Source organism: Apodemus sylvaticus, chromosome 22, assembly GCF_947179515.1.
Source record: "Apodemus sylvaticus chromosome 22, mApoSyl1.1, whole genome shotgun sequence".
Lineage (NCBI taxonomy): Eukaryota > Metazoa > Chordata > Mammalia > Rodentia > Muridae > Apodemus > Apodemus sylvaticus.
In genome coordinates this window covers 5,841,225-5,855,934 of record NC_067493.1, presented here as the reverse complement: position 1 = coordinate 5,855,934, position 14,710 = coordinate 5,841,225, and the positions used below count along the sequence as shown (strand labels likewise).

At 39.5% G+C, this 14,710-nt stretch overlaps 1 pseudogene; it reads right to left on the bottom strand.

Annotated features, from left to right (window-relative positions):
- Window positions 1-1,028: 1,028 nt before the first annotated feature.
- Window positions 1,029-14,710, bottom strand: part of LOC127673232 (zinc finger protein 14-like) — a 44,411-nt pseudogene continuing 30,729 nt past the window's right edge.

The following is a 14,710-nucleotide window of genomic DNA, read 5'->3' as shown; positions in this document are numbered from 1 at the left end:
GCCAGCGAGTGGTAGAGACATAGTTTTTAAAAGGGTGCAATCCACAAACTTGGAAATTCTAAACGAAATGGAAAATTTCCTCCATAGATGCCACATACCAAAATTAAACTAGAGAAAATCAACTTAAACAGACATAAACACAAAGTAAAACAGAATTCATTAAAAATATGCCACCAATATGAGCTCAGGTCCATGAGTTTTAGGGTAGCACCCTACCAGACTTTCAAAGAGGATTTAACAAGAATTCAGTGAATTCAACAATATAGAAGCAAAAGAAATATTAGCCAATTTATTTTCTGAACCCCTGATTACTCATATATCGAGTCAGAAAAGACTATGTAACAAAAGAGTGTTACAGACCAATCATCCTTAAAATCACAGATGTAAAATTACTTAATAGACAAAACAAAATAAAATATAAAACACATAAAAAGATCACCCACCATGATCAATGAGGAAGACTTCATCCTAGAAAAACAGTGATGGTTCACCATAATGGGATTAATGTGTAAGAAAAACCAAGAATTGATCATCTCATGAGATAATGTAAAATTCTCTGACAATCTTCAACACCACTTTTTGATAAAAATTTTTGGAGTGATTAAGGATACAAGGGACATCCCTAAAGATAAAAATGTCATTTTACATCAAGCCTATCGCCAACACTATATTAATTGGAGAGAAATTCAAATTAATTCCACTAATTCCCAAATTAGACAAGGTGGTCCACTCTCTCTATAACTATCTATTTAATGTATTATATAAAAGTTTAGTTAGAGCAATGAAACTGTAGGAGAGGAAGGTAATATAAATTAGAAATGAGGAAGTAAAATTATCTTTCTTTACAGATGATTTGATAGTTTGCATAAGGGAACCAAAACTTCAAAAAGGCAATTCTTAGAGCTGATGAACACTGTCAGCAATGTTGTTGGATACATGATTAAAAAAATAAAAATTAGTGGCCTTTATAGGTAAAAATTAGTTTGCAAGTGCAAATAAATGTAGATATATCATAAAATTTGAACTGATTATTGAAACTTGTCACATTTTTTTCCTACAAAAATAAATAACATTGAGTAACTCTATAAAGATATGTTGGCTAAGAACTTACCAAAATCTTTTTAGTCACAGATTACTTTTGGTATTCTTGAAGGTTCTCAAAGACTACAGTGATATGCAGATGCTTTAATAGATTAATTGCATTCTAAACAGTTTACTCTTGTATAAAAATACTAGAAAGTAAAAATTTTAACACATTGTCGATGTTTATGAGGTTTCTCTGCATTATGCCTTTTCCTTATGGTTTCTAAGAGAACTGCTACATGCAAAGTCTTTCATTACCAAATGGCTTATTCCCAGCATTTCTCTCAGGGATGTATCTTTATACATTTTTTGAAAATATATAATTTAAATATTTAAATTATCACATTCCACTGCCTGGCCCCCAATATGATTGTTCAAACATATGAGTATATAGGGATCATACTTAAACATGCAGAATAAATGAGCTCAAACTCCAAATTTCCACATCCTCTATAGCACTTTTAAAAATGTTAAGAGTCCAAAGGTAAAAGACTCTTTTGAGATTAATCCTATCATATAATAGTAATCACATATATTTTCAAAAACCAAATGTACATCATATGTCTTCATATAAACAAGATACACTTCACCATTCCTAAAGGTCATTGTGAGGAAATCCTGTACCTAAAGAAGACCAAAAGCCAGCTGAGCAATCTCTAATCTCTACATATACAGTTCAGATTCAAAGCATTCTTCTGATCTCCAACTCCTTTCTGCATTGTTTACGGAATCACCATTCTTTCTCTTTGAGTGGTTTTCTTCCCTTAAACAGTTTTCCTGAGCAGGCATCACATAGATGTAACATCTCAAAATCTTGGTGTCTCCAGGGAAATTTCAATATCACAGCTTCATGTTTCAATCCCCAGGATCCACACATGATTACTCTGCCCCTGCAAACTGGGTCACTTCTCCAGCTCTGCCCTCTGTACCACTCTAAGATCTGTTTGGCTCCACTCTCTTGCTCCTTCTCTTCTTTCTGATCATCCCATGGTACTTGCATATTCAGTATGCTGGGTTCTTCTGTTGCAAATAGTCGCATAGTTGACCCATAGCCTCCCCTTACACTTGTTCAATAGTGTCAAGCCTCAGCTGTTCTGCATGATAACTTCATGCATTCAAAACCATGACCAAGTCCAGCTGCAACACAGGTTCGAACCTTGGCAATCTCTGGAACACTCCTTCATTTTTACTCAGAAAACACTACCCAGAAGATTTCACATCAGTGATGCTGATTTCTTCTCCATCACCTCTAATATTTGAACTACAGCTATCCAGCATTAAGTGTCTCAGTAGTCCCTTCGATTATTGCCTCTAAATCCAGAGCCACATAGACAAAGCTGCTGAGTTCTGCTGCTTGATGTACCTGAAACATGGCCCCTTCCATTACATTATCACCCATTTTCTATTTTTCAAAAACTTCACTGACTAAGCTTGGCAGTCCTGGAACTTGCTCAGTAGAATAACCTTGAACTCAGAGATCTCCATGGCTCTGTGTCCTGAACTCTGGGATAAAAATCATTTAATACCATGTCTGGAACTAAACTTTTCCTTTCAGGTAGTAAATTGAAAACCCAGAATAACAATGAAGTTCCCTTCTCAGTTTGACACATACTTTTATCGTCATATCTCCACATGAAAACAATAACCATATAATAATAATTCCTAATATGATATAGTTCACTTTCATACAACTGCAAATCCATATGTTTAGCTGGATGGAACCTTGCCCTAATGTAACCATTCTTTTAACACCATTGAATATCCTTGATCACAGGATTTAGCTTCCTTCAACATCCTGATGATGCCTTGCATTTTGAACCTTACATTTTGTATTTTTCATTTATTAGTTTTGTATACTTGTTAAAAACTGTAAGGCCAAATTCTTTGTGGGGATTTTCATGACTTACGTTGTCAAAGCAATCTCTTTCACATAACCTCAAGGAAACTCTTCAAACAAGGTTAAAAGGCAGCAATCTTCTTTGCCAAGGCATCCAAAGAACCATCTCCAGAGTGGAAATAATCCCAAGCACCAATGTCTATCATATTCCTAATATGATAGCCCCCTAACTCCCACTTAATTCATGATTATTTTCAGTAGGTTTCTTTCTAGCACAGAGAATTTGCAGATATCACCCTTCTAAATATACTTTACCACATTGATTACATTAATGAAATGTCTGTCTGGTATGTGTTCTTTGATAATAGTGGAAATGAATGGGTGTTGCAATGATTTTACTGCAATGATTATATTCGTAAGGTTTCTCTTGAGTGTGTGTTTTCTTATGTCTTTGGAGATTACTGTGACATGAAAAGGCTTTACCACATAGATTACATTCATAAGGTTTGTCTCCAGTATGTGTTCTTTTATGATTTTGGAGATCACTGGGTCTTGCAAAGGCTTTACCACATTTGTTACATTCATAAGGTTTCTCTCCAGTATGTGTTCTTTTATGATTTTGGAGATGACTGTGTCTTGCAAAGGCTTTACCACATTGGTTAAATTCATAAGGTTTCTCTCCAGTATGTGTCAGTTTATGTCTTTGGAGATTACTGTGATGTGAAAAGGCTTTAAAACACTGATTACATTCAAAAGGTTTCTCTCCAGTATGTGTTCTTTTATGATTTTGGAGATCACTGTGACCTGCAAAGGCTTTACCACATTTGTTACATTCATAAGGTTTCTCTCCAGTATGTGTCAGTTTATGTCTTTGGAGATCACTGTGACTTGCAAAGGCTTTACCACATACATAACATTCATAAGGTTTCTCTCCAGTATGTGTCAGTTTATGTCTTTGGAGATCACTTGGTCTTGCAAAGGTTTTACCACACTGATTACATTCAGAAGGTTTCTCTCCCGTATGTGTTCTTTTATGTCTTCGGAGATTACTGTGACCTGAAAAGGCTTTACCACATTGATTACATTTATAAGGTTTCTCTCCAGTACTTGTTCTTTTCTGATATTGCAAAGTACTGTGCTGTGCAAAGGCTTTACCACATTGATTACACTCATAAGGGTTCTCTCCGCTATGACTTCTTATGACACTGCAATGATAATTAACAAATGTGAAATCTTTAGTACATTCATTACTATGACCAATCATGTAATCAATATGAATTATGGTAACAATTTTTTCTAATGGTAAGGAAGCATTAGATCTTAAGGTTTTAGCACTTTGTATGTTCATGGTGTTCTCCCTCATCATGAATTAGTCAAGACACATGTGATGGTTATTACATGGCTCATATTTATAACATCCTCTTTTAATAAGGGATTTTTATATGATGTATTTCAGCTTTCTGAATGAACTTTGAACAACCTTGATCTTTATAACACTAACTGTATTAATAATTTTAACTGTACTTTGAAATACAACACATTTGACTGTGAACCAGGACACACAGAATTTCCAAATTCCTAGTACCCATCGACTTTTTCTATACTATGAGTTTGGGGATATTCCCCATAAAACTAGAAAAACAATTAATTGCAAATATATATAATATTCCTAATGTCTATCAAAAGCAGAATACTACATATCTACTCCTTGTTTTAGAAAAAAAATGTTTTGCTTCTTATAATATCCCTATGCTCACATGGTTTCTATCCATTGGGACACATGATATACCTAATTGAAAAAAAAATGACAAATGAAAGGTTTACACATTGCATTTACACTGTTTGATTTTGTATTCCTCATAACATGTGCAATATAGATTAATGTTTCTCCACAACAACATTCTTGGTTCTCATAAAATGCCCTCTCACAAAACTTAATCATATTACTACAAGAATATGAGTATCACCAATTTTACTATGGACTATTTGCTTACTAGAATGTTTAGGATATAAATTTATCACTATTCAATATGCAATATCTATTTACTATGGGACTATATAGATTGGCAGGTCCACTGCACAGCTCTACCGTAGCTACTTATTAAAGGGATACACAAATCAGATATTGGATCTTATAATCATAGTTACACTTAAAGGACTGTTATTTCACACTTTTGCTTTTCGCTGGAGATTCTAAAAGATATGAAAAATTCCTTAGAGGCAAATTTGTATCATCTTCCACATGAAAATTACCTTTCAAGTCTTGTACTACTTTGAAAGTGTTCTTCAAGGTGATGGTCTTCCCAATTATAGCCTAAAACACAATATAAAAAATTAAATGATATCCTATTGGAAATTAAGAAAAATTCAAGATACTGTGAATTTTCACTGCACCATGTATGTTACAATGAAAATTTAGTGAAACTGAATTATTCAGCTCAATCTTCATTATTCACAATTAAAATAGTAAAAGACCATCAATAAACTATAAACATTTGCTTCCTTTAGAAAAATATAAGTCTTACCGATAGCTTTGAGGTTCAGGTAGGTTTCCAACATCACTTCTTTGTAGAGATTCTTCTGGGAAGGATCCAGCAAATTCCACTCTTCCTCAGTGAAGTTCACATGCACATCATCAAAAGTCACTGCATCCTAAATTTCCCATACATGTGTACAACACAAAGCATGATACTAACTTCAATGTAAAGGAAATACGTGCTTTTTTTAAAACATATTCATATAATATTGGCACTTGCTCCACTTATATTCTGACTCAGAATTTACAATCACTGTGTCATTTTAGAAGGAGCGTTAATTATAAGCTTTACCTGTGCTGCTTTTGAACACTTTGTATAGGATTCAGCCTTGCCAGAGAAATGCCAATTAAGAGGGAGATGCAGGGGAAACGGATGCACAACATTGAGCACACATCTGAATAATTGTATGAACTTTTACTAACTACAAGAGTGATGGGCAAGCTGGATGTATTTGCCCATTACTTCAATCACAGGTGTACAAACAGGTGTATGTCAGTGAGTTGAATGGCAGCATGTCATATGTATCATGTTCTAGGAGATCAAAAGTTATATATTAAGACCCTCAATCCCTACAAAAATCCACCAAGGAAATAAAAATGATAGAGTACTCAGAGTTCTATACTAAAATTTCCCATAACGAATTATACATTCTTTTGAGATCCGTACCCATCTTGTAGAACCATGAAGTGCAACAGTTTAAACTATAAAATTAATAAAATTTTGCTAAAAGGGAATGAGTGCTTAAACAGTTACAAAAGAACAGATGAAAATACAGTAATATAAATGTTGATCATAAAGAAGTAATGTAGGGCAGGAGAGAGAGCTCAGCAGTGAAAAGCTCTAACTGGTCTTCTCCATTGTGTTCGTCAATTTCTCACATAAGCATGAGGACCAACATGTATTCATTACTTCAAGATCAAGATTTCGGAGGCCATCTTATGACAACAGTAATGAAGAGACATATGATATTCATATTCATACACATAGGCAAAATACTATTTATACAAACATTTCAGAACAATCACAAGTGTGAGGAAGTACATCATAGACCTGGGAACCAAGGACTCTGAAGGCCCAGGTAGTATTGATGTAATGAACATACATCAACTTGAGAATTAGAATATAACCTATATATTTGGCCAAATTTAAAAGTGAAACCTGAGGATTAAAATATTCACAAAAGCATATCCTTATTGTTCTAAACCATGTCAGATGGCTTATGTGGTTCCTATATTGACTATCAGGAAAGGCAGGATTTCACAGAGAGATTTTGTCTTGAAGACAACAAAGGAATTAAAAAAATATTAAAACACCAGGCTTGCAAAATAGCTTAGCATTATATGCAAATGGGGCTAAAGCATCTTATGTGATTTAGGGACACAGTCCAAATATTGAAGGTATGGGAGCATGAGAAGAAACCTGAAGGATCAGTTTCAACTACAGCACAGTAAACACAGAGAACAAAATCTGTCCCGTCTAAAAGAAAAGCAGGGGCACACCTGGAGCACAGAATGATGGAATGCCCAATGAAAATTCGCCCAACTGGAGACACACCTTATGGGCAATCTCCAATCCTTAACATTATTTTGGATATAATGTTATGCTTCCAGACAGGAGACTTTCATGAGTGATCGGTGAGAGGCTTCACCCAGCAGCTGACTGAAATGGATGCAGAGAACCACAGTAAAACATGGAATGGACTTTGGAGATGCTTAAGGAAGAGTTGGGGAAGGATTGAAGGCCTTGAAGATGGTAGGAACTCCACAGGGAGTCTAGCATACTCAACTAACCTATAACCTTTGCGACACTGAGAGACTGAGCCACCAACCAAATAGCAGACACCGGCTATACTAAGGCCCCTGGCACATAAGTAGCAGAAGTTCAGGTTAGTCTTCATGAGGGTCCTCCAACAATTGGAACACGCAGTGTCCCTAAAGCTGCTGCCTATCTTTGATATCTGTTCTTATAACTGTACTCCAATGTCTGGCCTCATTGGGAGAAGATGCATTTAACCCAGCAGACAATTGAAACCCCACATTTGGGGGATACCCAGGGGACCCAAGAACTGCATTCTGACCATGGATGCTATAGGCTCATGTTTATCCTGTGATGAAAATGCATTTAGTATACAGTGATCCTAATAGTCAGCTGGAGCTCCTACATGGTTCAAATGTCTAAAGTGTCTTCTGACAGTCAAGGCAATATCTAGAAAGTCGAATCTTTTAAAATCAGAAAACATGTCCTATCTTTCCAATATAAAATGGTACAGAATAAACCCTTCCTCTTCCACTAGACAGGAGTGTACACTCTTTTTTCAACCATATGCCATGCCTGCCAGGAGAAAAGTTAGAGTTTCCATAAGATTCACCACACTATTTATTATCCCACATGCAATTTACACAGCTCTACCTAACACTGTACAAAAACCAAGAGACAGCATAACCTCTCTCCTGACTAAGTCTCCTGGGGGATTGTTAAGATCATAATTTCCTGCCTGAGACTTCTGCCAGCTTTCAACATGAGCAAGCATTCCCTCTTGAACATACCCACCAAACAGGACAGTAAAATGGGAAAAACACAGTCAAAATTCTCTGAAAATACAGACAGCAAACAATACCTTGGGAATAAAATTACCACCTAAACAAGACAAACCCAGAGACAAGTATCTAGACATATCACCACAAACCCAGATACTTAGATATCAGCATAGGAATATAATTCGCATAAGCCAGGAAAATATGTCAACAAGAAATCCAAGGTGTCCTGTCACAGCAGGTCCTCAAAAATTAAAACGTGCAAGAGTTCTGATACAAAAGAAGTTGTTTTGTGGAAAGGAGAGGAGTGAGAACCTGGGGAAAGGATAGGGGTGCAAAAGAGGAACTGTGGACTGGAACACATATAGGGAGCAGAGAGCCTGGGATGAGAGTAGAGAAAGACTATAGCGGGGGCTTGTGGAGAGAACAGAAACAGGGAGCAAATATAGAGAGCAGCTGAAGCTAGTGCTCCATGTATATAAAGCACACCTGACAACAGCAGCAGCTGATGGCAGGTAATGACTTAAGCAGGTGCTCAGTCCCTGAGAGCAGGCCATTGAAATTGCCTACACGTTGACAACTACAGAGGCAAGGTTCTCACACACTGAACAAGAAAGTAAGATAAATAGAATAAATGGACTTATTGGTCAAAAAATAATTTGTGTATAAAATTTTACTGGCACTAAATAACGAGGAACACCACAATGTATCAAAAGCAAAGACTTGAACTGACTGTAATAAAAGAATATCAGCTCAAAGGTCAAGAAAATAGTTTTAATGAAATCTTACATGAATAATTTCTAAACTAAAGATAAAAATTCCTATTAAGGTACATGAAGCATCCAAAATACCAAATAGATTGAAACAAAAAAAAAAGTTCCCTTGCCACAAAATATCCAAAACACTATACATGTAAAGAAGTATGAAAACTGCAATAAAAAATGAAACAAAAACAAATCATAGGTTAAAATAGACCTATTAGTTTCATACCTGCCCTCTCAATGTGTAGTGTAAAACACAAAATGTTTTGGACATATCCTTCAGAATCAAGAAATGCATCCATGATGCATCTACAAGCAAACCAATGGTACAAATGATTTGAGAAGATCCAGCCTTGATAGTAATGATATTCAGAGGTCACCATCTTATTTAGCAAGTAAGAAGCATCACTAATAACCACACAGGTAGTCACATCTAGCTGATGTATCACATCCAACCACTGATAGTAGCCTGCACCTCAGCACCCTCTCATCAGCCACCTGTTCCTCCCCATTGTGGGACAATATACTGTGCTTACCATGTTCAGATTTCAGGGCTTCCCCGAGGTCCCCTCACAGCACAACACAGAACAGCAGAGCTCAGATCAGGAAACAGTGAACTATCCTGGTCTGCAAAGCCACAGGGAACTTGAAGAAAGATACCCGGAAGATCCCGCCTCTTTCTTTGAATGGCAGGTCTGGCTTGAGTTCTGGATTGGCCAGTAAGCCTTACCACTCCTTACAGTTAAATTGTGCCTCTAGTCCAGGGTGAAATTTTTACAGATCTTAGGAGTGGATTGCACTCACTTAGCATTTGTGCCCTGCCTTGCAAGAGGACTTTCACACCAAGCAGCCCTATGGAAGGACCCCACTATTCCACCTCAGGCTACTCAGCTGCCGGCTACTCTCCTTGTTAGCAATGACCCTGCACTTGACAGGACCTAAATTCAGACCTTCCTTGAGCTTTCCTCAGAGCACTTGCCTTCCCCTTCATGTAATCAAGGTTAATAAGTTGCATAGCCCATTCCTCAGGTGCACTGAAGATATCAATCTGACTCACAAGGGGAAGGGTGCCCAGGCTATTAACTTTAAGTAGTGACTTTGGGAAACAAGAGTTTTCTTTTCTGGCTTCATGCTGGGGTCAGGGAAATTGCAGCTCCCTTTCACAGGAAGATAAGTCCTTGATTTTGAAGTTTCCCATGGCCTTGACAGACAGCCATTATTAGAAGAAGAGGACAACTGTCTCTGAGACATTATAATAAATCTTCTTTCTACATACACAGAAATATTCACCCTCTCTATGAGATATTTTGATCTAGAGAATCTGTGCTAAAACAACTGTGGGTTTTTTCCCCACCTTGCCATTGACACTCTTTGTCACCTGTTTCCTGGTTTTCTCCCAGGTTTTATTCATATGTATCATCTAGTAGGAGGGAATAGTATGAAGCCACATAGCAAACACATGTTTCCCTAAAATCCCTCTTTAATGTTAAGAGCCTGGGCGCTTAACTGGGCTCCTTCTTCTGAGGAGCCAGATTTATACCTCCAGTGGAAGTCAAATAACAGGTTATTCCCCTCGATATCAGAAAGAAGAAGGGAAAATGCTGTGCGGAATTCTCAAACAAGCTATGTAGTCAGGTCATGATGAGTGCAGGATCACTGCCCACAAAGGGGAAGAGAAAGCAGCTGAACAACCCCTCACAGCCTCAGTTGCAATGGTGTGTTCTCCTCCAATGCTGGGTGGGAGTGCAGATGGATGACATTCTTGGAGGACAGGCACAAATGCTATGGGTGTGAAAACCTGAACTGACATATGTGAAAGTTCTGGAATAGGACTGGAAGCACATTCTAACCTTGAGGAGGAGTAAGACACCAGGCAAAACTGCCAGTCAGAATAAGAGGCATGTTCTTCCTGGTGACATGTTAAAGTTTGTTTTTGGCTTAACGGGCTTGAGTGGTTCTCTGTGTCCTGCTTTGAGTGCTGCTCTTGAGTGCTGTGTGGTGACTTCAAGTAAGTTCTGTTTTTGAGACATGTTGAGCACAGGGTCTCTGCCCATAATGAGGAGAATGTGGATGAGCAGTGGAGTTGGGGTTCTGGGTCCTCCCTGGGGCTGGATGAGAAGCATCAGTCACAAGTAGCCAGATGTGGCCACCTGTGAGGTCCCTTGTGGTGCTCCTCATTTGGTACATCAGGTGGTGACCTCTGAATAACTTCACTACCAGGGCTGAATCTGCTCAAAACATTTGGACCAGAGGCTTGCTGATAGAAATGTCATGGGTAGGATGACAAACATGGACAGTCCTAGTGTGTCTTGATTCTTATACAAATTCTGCCCTCAGCATTTGCCACTTATGTGTAAGATCCACCTGCATTTAAGTGTAGAGCTGTTAAAAGGCATCTCATATATTGTGGAGCACTGCCATATTAACCTGTGATGTAGAAGAGTAGAATTTATAATGTAAAGGAGTTACCAAGCTTAGGAAATAGTGACAGTAAGTAGCATTTACTTGATAGCGACTGCCTCAAAAACACCCCACAGATGAGTAGTGCGCTAAGGAATTCAGCTAGAGACTAGGATGCTAGGATTCACATATTTGTTCACCAGGTTTGTCGAGATACATTGCTGCAAACCATAACAGGTGGGACAACTGTAATGTCCAACACAAATGTCCATTTGCTTGGCACATGCACATAGCAAAAATCATGACAGTAATAAGCATTTCCATGGGTCATTACAACATCATAACCAACATTAAGGCCTGCTGTGCCTCAAGTGTCCATTTTCTAATTGAAAAAAGCGTAGTGCTGCCTCAGTGGAAAGACTACACTAGCTGACAGCCATTTGAGAGGGAAAAACACCCATGCACTTGCAGTCAGGAGCTGAGCACGTCTGTCTTCCAAAAGGCTCTAACAACAACTGAGACAGATGCAAACACTTACAGCCAATCATTGGACTCAGGTCAGAGTCAGGGGAAGACTTAGGGGAAGGAAGGGAGAGGCTGTGAGAGACGCCAATCCCTTAAGAAGATCAACAGTGTCTAGTAACCCAGATCCCTGGGAGCTCACAGAGACTTAGCAATCCACCACAGAGCATGTATGGACGGGTGCATGGCCCCAGGGACATATGTAGTAGAGGACCGCATTGTGTGTACTCAGTGGGAAACTGTACACCTAATCCTGTAGAGACTTGATGCCATCAAGGAGAATGGCAGATGCGAGGTGGTTCTGGGTGCATGGATAACAGGATTGGAGGTGGGGTGGTGGAGCACCTCTCAAAGTAAAAGGGGAGGGGGATGGGGTAAAGAATGCTGGGAGGTGGAACAGGAGAGTTGGGCGACATTTGTAATGTAAGAAAAAAAACACAATTGAGATGGTGTTTGGAGAGAGAGAAAGAGAGAGAGAGAGAGAGAGAGAGAGAGAGAGAGAGAGAGAGAGAGAGAGAGAGAGAGAGAGAGAGAAGAAAATTGATTCTCATGGCCCCTTTCTTCAAACACTCACACAGACAGCTTCTGCCAAGCATCTCATCTGTACCCTGCATGTGAGGCAAGGACCCAGATGAGCAGAGGACAGATGGGGCTGGTGGACGCTACGATGCTGTGTCAGACTAGTGATTGAGGAAATATTCTCTAAAACATCTCATCAAATCCCTCACTGGCAGTCAACCATGTGGTCTCCTGGAATCCCTCACCAACAGTCAACTATGTGGTCTCTGGGGAAAGAACACTCCAGAAGGTAACAAGAGTAAATTTGGAGGGTCAAGGTAGACACCCTGTCAGGGAATACATAGACAGAGACTACAGATGAGGTAAGATGTAAGTACCCATCACTTGGGCGAGGCAAGAAGCTTTTGTGTGAATAAGGTGTGGGGGGTGGGGGAGGGTGTTCAGATTTACAACCTCGTGCGCCAACCACCTTGGACTCTGAGACAGAGTCTCTCCGTGGTCTGGAACTGGGACTCACCAAATAGTAGACTGGCTGGGCAGGCCATCCGGCTACCCTCCCTTCTCTGCTTCCTTGGTGTTGAGGATAAAAGTCTTTATTGCCAACCTGGCTTTTTATGTGCAGTCTAGAGATCAAGCTCAGACCCTCAATCATGTAAGGCAAGTGTATCAGCAGCTGAACTGTCCCCTGGGGCCCATAAACATGATTTCTTTTTCTTGCCTAGGCAACCACCATGATGCCAGCTGCAAAGATGTGATCAGCCAAGAAGGTCACCTCCCCAGAGCTGAGCCGAGACCAGCGTCCGGTCCTTGAAACTCCAAAACTGTGCTCTATATAAATCTCTTTGGCTCAGTCATGCCTAGCTTCACATTGTTTTGTTATAGCAGCAGACAGTGAACTAATACAAGAATACCCAAGAGGAACCACATTGGCTGGCCAGGATCTAAGAGGAGATCCTCACGGGAGGGAGACAAGGGCTTCTGGGAATTTAGCAGAAACAGTAAGCTGACCTCGGGAGCTTTTCCTTCTAGTGGCTCTTCTATGATTTGTTTCTATGTTATTTACTAGCATATATTCAAGCATTTTCATTATGACACTTCCATATGTGTACGTAACATACTTTAATCATGGCTCCTTCTCTATCGCTCTTTCTTCTCACTCCCTTTCTCTCCTTTTATCTGCCCCTTAGCTACTGAGCAAAGAAAGAGACCAGGGAACTAGAAAGGCAGCCTGAGGTTTCCTCCCTCCTGTCATCTTCCCTTTCCTTACCTCTGGTTTATTTGCATGTGATAAACCACAGCCACAGGAAGCAATTTCTCCATTGCAACAGAACAGGAACCAGCAAAGCATCCCAAGGCAGGAAACCTAAAGGGTTCGAGGAAAAGTGTGGAAGCAGAAAGGGAGCCTTGAAGCCATCCACGCAAATGTGATCCTCCAGACTGCTGCAGAAAGGCACCCAAGGCAAAACTATTAGCATGTGGCCTGGGAGGCCTGCATTCCTTCAAAAGTGAAAGGCAAAGATCTTAGGAGGCAGGAGAGGAGCAGGATGCCTGTCTTAAGGTAGTATCTTCTTAACAGAGCAGGGAAGCTGCACCCATCAAAGACTGTGGTCAGTCCCAAAGACTGTATGTGCAACACACACACACACACACACACACACACACACCATTTAATACCAACTGAAGAGGAGGTTATAAATTTGAGAAGGGAACAAAGAGGAGAATATGGGAAGATATTGGAAGGGGAAAGCAGATGGTGGGGGAAGTGACATAAATATATTTACACATATATCTACATGTGAAATTATCAAAAAATATAATAAAAACATCTAAGTGAAAAGTGAGTCCATGTCCACCAACACACCCCACCCCCACCCCAAGCCTCTTGCCACGACCCAGTGCTCACTGGAAAGAGGCTCACTAAATGAGATGTCCTTTCAGGGTAGCAAGCAGGGACCTGTTCAGGGCTGTATATGTCCTGAGGGCAGTGTCCTGAAGCCTCTCAGCCTGCTGGATAGGGGAATGGGACGGTTGGAAGGCAAAGATTTCTGATAAGCATTCCCTTTACTCTTTAAGGATAGAAGAGGTTTGTTTGGTTTGTGTTCCTTTCAATGTTTCATGTTGCTTTTTAATGACAGATACTCTAATTAGAGTTCCTACACATCTGTAAAAGGAGGGGACAGCCATCAGAGAGCATGGGCTCCCACTGTCAGCTTAGCCAGGCAGCACAGTTTTCTCATTATATGAATTGAATTTTGCCCCTCTTGCTCCCCAAAGAGACAGATTAAACTCCCTCAGACCTCAACAAGTGACCCTGTTTAGATCAGCATTTATAGCAGTAATCAAATCCAACATCATCAATATGACTTATTTGAACACTAGAAATAGGATGTCCGTGATTGTTTGCTTAAATAGGGCTTGGTGGCACCTTAGCCAGCAAAAACATTTGCCTTGGGAACAGGACCCAAGTTCGATTCCCCCAAACCCATTAGAAAGCCAGGTACACGTTTGTAATTAGAG